The sequence below is a fragment of the Saccopteryx bilineata genome, chromosome 4 (assembly GCF_036850765.1).
Source record: "Saccopteryx bilineata isolate mSacBil1 chromosome 4, mSacBil1_pri_phased_curated, whole genome shotgun sequence".
NCBI lineage: Eukaryota > Metazoa > Chordata > Mammalia > Chiroptera > Emballonuridae > Saccopteryx > Saccopteryx bilineata.
In genome coordinates, this window is record NC_089493.1 from 129,995,611 (window position 1) to 130,003,945 (window position 8,335).

Consider the following 8,335-nt stretch of genomic DNA (forward strand, 5'->3'; position numbering starts at 1 on the left):
GACACAAGAGAGGTAGAGAATTTTTAAGAGTTTATTTGGGTCAAACTGATGACAAATGCCTGGGTTCAAGGTGGCAAATGCTCTGAGAGTAAGTTTTGTCATAGCTTTCATGCATTTAACATTAAGGGGGGAAGATGAGGAAGATTGCAGGAAGGTGGGAGAAAGCCAGGTAGGGATCAGAATACAGTTAGGATGATGTGCTCTCTTGAGGGTCCTCTTCAGAAGGAAAGGTCTGAAAGAGACATTTCAAAGGTGTAGTATGTTCCAAAAATACAAACAATTCAATTAAAAAATGGGCAGAAGACCTGAATAGACACTTCTCCAAAGGGGATGTATATTTGAAAAAATTCAAAACACTAAATTGAAAAGATATATGCACCTCTATGTTCACTGCAGCATTATTTACAATAGGCAATACATGGAAGCAGCTAAAGAAGAAGTGTGATATCTGTTCATACGCGCGCGCGCGCGCACACACACACACACACACACTATGGAATATAACTTGGCCATAAAAAAGAATGAAATATTACCATTTGCAACAACATGGATGGGTCTAGAGGATATTGTGCTAAGTGAAATAAAATAAAGACAAATACCATATTATTTCACTTATATGTAGAACCTAAAGAGCAATATATATAAACAAACAAAGCAGAAACAGACTATAGATTCAGAGAACCAACTGAGAGTTACCAGATGGAGTGGGGTTGAGGGGAGCTGAGTGGAAAAGGTGAAGGAATTAAGAAGTACAAATTGGCAGTTACAGAATAGTCATGAGACTGTGAAGTACAGCATAGGGAATATAGCCAGTCATACTGTAATAACTATGTATGATGCCCGGTAGGTATTAGAATTAGGGGCATCACTTTGTAAATTATGTAATTGTCTAACTATTATGCTATACACCTGAAACTAATATAAAAATAATACTGAATGTTAACTGTAATTTTTTTTAAAAAGAGATAATTTTGGATCTTTAATGAAGGATAAATTCATAGCAGCGGTAATAGTCACTAGAAGGGACCCTATAAATATACATAAAAGTTTGTATAATGTGAAATTTTTTTTCTGTTGCATTCACTCTTTTTTTAACTTTTATTAATTTTAATTTATTGTGTTTACATGGATTCAAGTCTCCCACTGAATATAACACCCTCACCCCCCCGTGTCCCTATTTATACACCCTTTGTCCCCCTCCCCCTAACTCCCTCCCCCTGTTATTTTAAATTACAGTTAACATATGCTGTCCTGTTATCTGTATCTCTGTGTATGTATATATAAATTAACCAATCCCTTCACCTTCTCTGATCCCATCCCCTCATCCCACTTCCCTCTGACAGCTGTCCTTCTGGTCCCTGTGACCCCCATCTCTGCCTCTATTCTGTTCCTCAGTTCACTTTGTTCATTAGATTCCACATATAAGTGAGACCATATGATATTTGTCTTTCTCTGCCTGGCTTATTTCACTTAACATAATCATCTCCAGGTCCATCCATGCTGTCACAAAAGGTAAGATTTCCTTCTTTTTTCATAGCCACATAGTATTCCATTGTGTATATGTACCACTGTTTTTTAATCCATTAGTCCACTGACGAACACTTGGGCTGTTTCCAGATCTTGGCTATTGTAAACAATGCTGCAATAAACATGGGGGTGCATATCTTCTTTTGAATCAATGATTTGGTATTCTTAGGGTATATTCCTAAAAGTGGGATGGCTGGGGCAAGTGCAGGGCTTTGAACCGGGGACCTCAGCGTTCCAGGTCAATGCTTTATCCACTGCGCCACCACAGGTCAGGCCATTTTTTAATTTTTTAAGGAATCTCTATACTGTTTTCCACAGTGGCTGCACCAGTCTGCATTCCCACCAGCAGTGCAGGAGGGTTTCCTTTTCTCCACATCATCGCCAGCACTTATTCTGTGTTGTTTTGTTAATGAGCGCCATTCTGACTGGTGTGAGGTGGTATCTCACTGTGGTTATAATTTGCATTTCTATGATGATTAGTGATGTTGAACATTTTTTCACATGCCTATTGGCCATCTTTATGTCCTCTTTGGAGAAGTGTTTATTCAGTTCTTTTGCCACTTTTTAATTGGATTGTTTACCTTTCTGGTGTTGAGTTTTAGAAGTTCTTTATAAATTTTGGTTTCTAACCCCTTATTAGACGTGTTGGCAAATATGTTCTCCCATTGTGTGGGTTGTCTTTTTATTTTGTTCATGGTGTCTTTTGCTGTGCAAAAGCTTTTTAGTTTGATATATTGCTACGATAGATATCGGAAAGTTTACCATCTTTATTTTCTTCCAAGATGTTTATGATTTTGCGATTTATATTTAAGTCTTTTATTTACTTTGAGTTTATTTTTGTGAATAGTGTAAATTAGTGGTCTAATTTCTTTTTTTTTTTTTTGCATGTACTCATTCAATTTTCCCAAGAACATTTATTAAAGAGACTGTCTTTACTCCATTGTGTGCTCTTACGTCCTTTGTCAAATATCAATTGTTCATAAAGGTGTGGGGGTTTTTTCAATTTTGATAATTCTTTATTTCTTTCTTTGCTATGGATTGCTAATTTGCAATGAGTGTCATTATGAAAATAACCAAAATGAGATAAATGTGACAAAAGGTTGACAAAGTGTCAACAATGGGAGAAAGCGTTGCAAAAGGAGAGGACTGCAATGCTACTTATGTTCTTGCAATAAAACTAGCAACACCCATTTCAAGAGAGTTATCTCAACTCCAATTTCTTCCCCTCAAGAACTATTTGAATCTCTTTGGCATTCAAAGTCTCGTAGGTCAATAAAGCTTCTGCTAGCTTCTTATGCTCTTTTGCATGCGTCTTCAAGATATGTTTTGCTCATTCATATGAGTCCCTCAGGAGGATTCAGATTTCTTGTTCAATAGCTGACTGTGTTTCTGGACTCAGTTTCCCTGTATCACTGTAGGTCATAACTCCAAGCTTTTCACTCATTCCAAATTTGGTAACCATCCGCTTTGCTATTTTAGTTGCATTATCAAAATCACTGGAAGTACCTGTTGTAATGTGGTCAGTCCCAAATATCAGCTCTTCTGCCACCCTCCCGCCCATGCTGACGTCCATTTGTGCCAGCAGCTGTGCTCAGCTCTCTTTCCATCTGTCATTCTCAGGCAACAGGGACACATGTCCAAGTGTTGGTCCTCGTGGCATGATTGTGGCTTTGTTGATGGGCATTGCATCTTTAGTGTAATATGCAATAATAGCATGGTATGCGGTAATGGTTTTGTTTTTGTTATCAATTTCCACACTTCTACGTTCAGGCTCCATTAGAATTTTATCTTTGGAAAACTCTAGTTCTTTCATGGTGACCATTTCTTTTCCATCAACAGCTGCCTTTAATGCAGCTTGGTTCACAAGGTTCTCCAACTCTGCTCCAGAAAAGTCAACGGTTCCTCAAGCTATGATTTCTGGATCAACAGACTGATCAAACTTTATTTTATTGAGATACGATTTCAAAGTTTGTTTGACCTTTTACATCTGGCCTTGGAACTGTAACCTGCATGTCAAAACGACCAGGACGAATTAAAGCATTATCTAATGCCTCTGGGAAATTTGTGGCTCCTATAATGATAACTCCTTCATTGGGTTTAAAACCGTCCATTTCAGCAAGAAGTTGATTTATAGTCTGCCTTGAATATGGATACATTGGCGATTCAATTCACTTCCCACCAACAGAATCTAACTCATCAATAAATATAACACAAGGAGCATTTGCTTTTGCTTCCCTAAAAAGATTTCTTATGCGGCTGGCTCCCACACCCACAAACATCTCATCAAATTCTGATCCAGAAGCATAATAAAAAGGAACATCAGCTTCTCCAGCCACAGCCCGGGCAAGAAGTGTCTTCCCTGTTCCTGGTGGTCCAACTAAAAGAATTTCTTTTGGAAGTTTGCCTCCAAGCACAGTAAATTTTTGTGGACTTTTCAAAAATTCCACAACTTCCTGTAATTCCTGTTTAGCTTCCTCTACTCCTTTAACATGCTCAAAGGTGACATTTTTCATCTGGACAAGATCTACTGCAGAATCAAGCTCTGTTGTTGTCCAGAAGTGGACAGATAGAAATGGGTTTTTTAAGAGTCCATAAATGCCAAACAGCAGCAGAACAAAGAGAACCAGACAAGTTCGTCTTAGAGAATCATTGGTTTTTTGTGTTAAGGCTTGAGCTTTCAGAAAACCCTCTGCAAAACCAATTTTAAATGCATCTTGGTGAGCTTCAGGTATGTTTTTGGTTTTCATAAGTTTGTCCAAAGTCTCAACATCTGATCCCCTGTCCCGCAAAAGAAATCCCTTCACAAATGATGGTGCTATATACTGAGCTTCTGCTAATCTTTCAGAGGTGGACTGCAGATGTCGTGTTCTTGATTTTAACATTTTAAAACCTCGAGACTGTATGAAAACTGGCCAGTACTGAAGATCTGAACAAAGGCTTTTAAGAGTTCCTGAATGTTGTTTATACAAGCAAGAGGAACGTAAAGTGCTGAATACATCTATGTAACCATATTTATTTTCAAAGAAAGACTGTGCAGAGACATAAGGTGTATGCCAATGGGAAGAAATGTTTTTGCCTTTACAAAATCCAGGAAGTAAACTGTCTACCAATTGATCAATCTGTCCAATTTTTAATTCAGATAACCCAAGGTCCCTCAAGTTAAGCACAGGGTCATTGCTGAGAGCCTCCTACTCAGGAACCACTTCTCCATGCTGGTTTTGAGAAATGGACGCACTGGCAGAAGAGGTGTTTTTTGGTGAACGGAAGGCAGTGATGAGATGACTCAGAGGAACTGTAACCTGGGGCTGCACGGTGCTCGAAAGGGAAAACATCTCCTTCGGTCCCTCAGCGACCACACCCGCCTGCTGATAGTGCCCTTCCGTCCACTGCCAGGTAGGGAGGCGCTGAGCCCCTTTTTTCTCCTTCTTTCCTTCCCTCCCCTTACCCGCACTCTAACTAGAAATGGAAAAACAGGTGTGGGTTTATTTCTGGGTTCTCTGTTCTGTTCCATTGACCTGTATGCCTGTTCTTATGCCAGTACCAAGTTGTTTTGAGTACAATGAACTTGTAGTACAACTTGACATCCAGAAGTGTGATACCACCCACTTTATCCTTAATTTTCAAGATTACTGAGACTATTCATGTTCTTTTTTGGTTCAATATGTTAACTGCAATTTTAAAATAAAATAAATTTTAAAAAGGGTTTTGCCCTGCCTGACCAGGCGGTAGCACAGTGGATAGAGCATCGGACTGGGATGTGGAGGACCCAGGTTTGAGACCCCAAGGTCACCAGCTTGAGCATAAGCTCATCTGGTTTGAGCAAAGCTCACCAACTTGGACCCAAGGTCACTGGCTTGAGCAAGGGGTTACTTGGTCTGCTGAGGGCCCACGGTCAAGGCACATATGAGAAATCAATCAATGAACTACTAAGGAACCGCAACGAAGACTTGATGTTTCTCATCTCTCTCCCTTCCTGTCTGTCTGTCCTTATCTGTCCCTCTCTCTGACTCTCGCTGTCTCTCCCACACACACACAAAAAAAAGCTGAGTAGTTCAGTTTGTTGGAGCATTGTCCTGATATGCCAAGGTTGAGAGTTCAATCCTGGGTCAGGAAATATACAAGAGTCATCCAATGAGTGTATAAATAAAATGGAATCAATGTTTCTTTCTCTCCTCCTTCCTCTCTCTCTAAAATCAATGATTTTGTTGTTGTTGTTGTTGTTGTTTTTGATTGATTTTTTTAATTAAAAAAAAAAGTATGGAGTTCTCTGGGATTCCAACCTAGTTTGCAGCAACATGGCTAAATGCACCAGCAAAATAGGAATCGTAGGCAAACATGGCACCCATTATGGTACTGCCCTCAGGAAAATGGTGAAGAAAGTTGAAATCAGATACAATGGGTCCTTCTGTGGCAAAACCAAGGTGAAGAGAGAAGCAGTGACTAGGGTTCCTACCTGCACTCAGCCGCGGGCGGTACCTGGACCCGCGCACCACTTTTGCCATCACAGCGCCACCTGCTGTCAGGAAACTGAAGGAACTGAACGACCGGCGGAGGACCCACAATTCGAAACACCGCTCCGGAATAATATATGGGTTAATTAATGTAACCAAAAACAAACAAACAAAAAAAGGTCTGGAACAAAACAATAAATAAATAAAATTTCAAAAAAAGTTTGGTGTGTTCACCTAGATGCACAGAAACAACGGACAGGGCTTGCCTAAGACAAAGATAAACTGTTTATTTTTTTATTATTTTTTTTTACATTTTTTTTATTTATTCATTTTTTTAGAGAGAAGAGACAGAGAGAGGAAAGAGATAGAAAGAACAGAGGGAGGAGCAGGAAGCATCAACTCCCATATGTGCCTTGACCAGGCAAGCCTAGGGTTTTGAACCAGCGACCTCAGCGTTCCAGGTCGACACTTTTACCCACTGTGCCACCATAGGTCAGGCTATTTTATTTTTTTAGAAATTTAATTTAATGGGGGTAACATTGAAAAGATAATCTTTTTACTAAAGAAGTGATAAGCCTGGGGTGAGACTACTCACCATGACCTGCTAGTTAGCAATTTAAGGTCAGATCACCCTGTGAGGTTCTTTTCCATAGAACCTCTTTTTTCTTCCACACCCTATAAGTCCAGGAGAGCCCCTGAAGCCCAACTTCAGGTGTGACTGAGCAGTCTAGAGCAGCCCCTTCTGGGGGGTGGAGAGGAGGCACCATCCTTCCCTCTCCCCATCACCATCACTATTGCCACCTATCCCGAGACCATCTGTGCCCCTTCCACCCCAGCACCCACCCAGACTCCTTCCTGGCTCACCTCAGACGAAGGGCCACTTTAAGGCCTCTGTAAGCCCCGGTGTTTTTATGTTTGACAGTTTAACCCCACATTGCTGCACACATACTAAAAGATTTAAAAATTTTTTTGAAAGGATATTGATAATTTTGCTCTTGAAACCATTGATGATGAGAATGGCATCAAGAAGCATTAGACCAGTCAGACCCGACCTCAGTTTGGCAACCTTGGTACTTGAGTTCTGGCTAAGAAGGAATTCAGAGTCAAGACTCAAACTATAAGAGAAAGTTTATTTAGAAGTCACAAGTAGGAGAAGTGAGTCGTAGAAGAAATGGGTTTAGGAAACAAGTTACAGAGGCAAAAGAAGAGCCCTTGGAGTTTAAGAGTGAGAAGAGTAAAGGTAACACACCTGGGAGAAGAGGAGGGGGACAGGGAAGGTGAGCAGGGGCTCCTGAGAGGGAGAACCCACTGGCTACTCTGTCCTAGGGCTTTTAAGGATGGGACTTTAGGGGAGGTCCCAGGGGAGGATCTCAAAAGAGTATTCATCAGCTTTCCAAGCGTGTCCCTTCAGGGTTGTGGTCTCCAGTGATTGGTCTGTGCCTGGGCAAGGGGTCATCAGTCAGTGCAAGTGGGTCCTGAGGGCTGCCATGTCATCGCTTGTCTGGTTTTGCTGCTTTTCTGGACCTGAAGCTGAAATACAACTGAGACCTAGATGTTATCCTTAAGCATGAATGCTTAATGGGTGGTGGTTGTACAAGGTCCCCCCATGGAAGCCACATGAGGCCATTCTTGGGCCCCTTGTTCCTAAAACAGAATAATAAAAAGCTGGGAAAATTCCTTGGCAAGTAGAATGGGGAAACTGAGACAGACAGCTGAAGAAACTGGCCAAGCAGTTTATAGCCAGATGCAGAGTGTCACCTCCTCAGAGATAACATCTAGGCCTCAACTGTATTTTTGCTCCAGGCCCAGCTGGGTGATATTCCTTGGCCCTGGTGGCCAGATGGTCTTGGGAGCTCAGACCTGGAAAAGCTGATGAATATTCTATTGGAATCCTCCATTAAACTCTCAGTCTTTAAAAACCCTCAAAACAGAGGACCCAGTGTTCTCTTCCTCTAAGGTGCACACTCCAGCCTTTCCCTTCCCCCTCCCTTCCTTCTTACCCACTCCATTCTTCTCCCCCCACTCCAGACGTGCATCTCCTATTGCTGGATCAAAGGAGGACAAAAACGCCCAGACAACTTGATGAAGTAGGATTTATTTAGCCAGCAAAGCAGCGTGACCCCAAAAGAGGCAACCAAATATGTGTTCTCTGAAGTTAGATTTCTTACATCTTGTATACCTTTTTCAGAATACAGGTTTTCATGCAAGGGGCTCGTGATCCTTTTATCTAGAGGTACATGTCACTCTCAGGACTCCAGGGATGGGAGGGTGAGTTTTAGGTGGCTTTAGAGGATAAGTGTTGGAATTTTTAAATTAAGCTATGTAAACATTGTTTCTTAAAAGCTTTTGAGAAAAAG

General features: G+C 41.1%; 2 pseudogenes; one reads left to right on the top strand and one right to left on the bottom strand.

The window, feature by feature from the left end:
* Positions 1-2,642: 2,642 nt before the first annotated feature.
* LOC136336453 (ATP-dependent zinc metalloprotease YME1L1 pseudogene) lies at positions 2,643-4,952 on the bottom strand (annotated as a pseudogene).
* Positions 4,953-5,822: 870 nt separating this feature from the next.
* On the top strand, positions 5,823-8,069 carry LOC136335540 (large ribosomal subunit protein eL43-like; annotated as a pseudogene).
* The last annotated feature ends 266 nt before the right edge of the window (positions 8,070-8,335 follow it).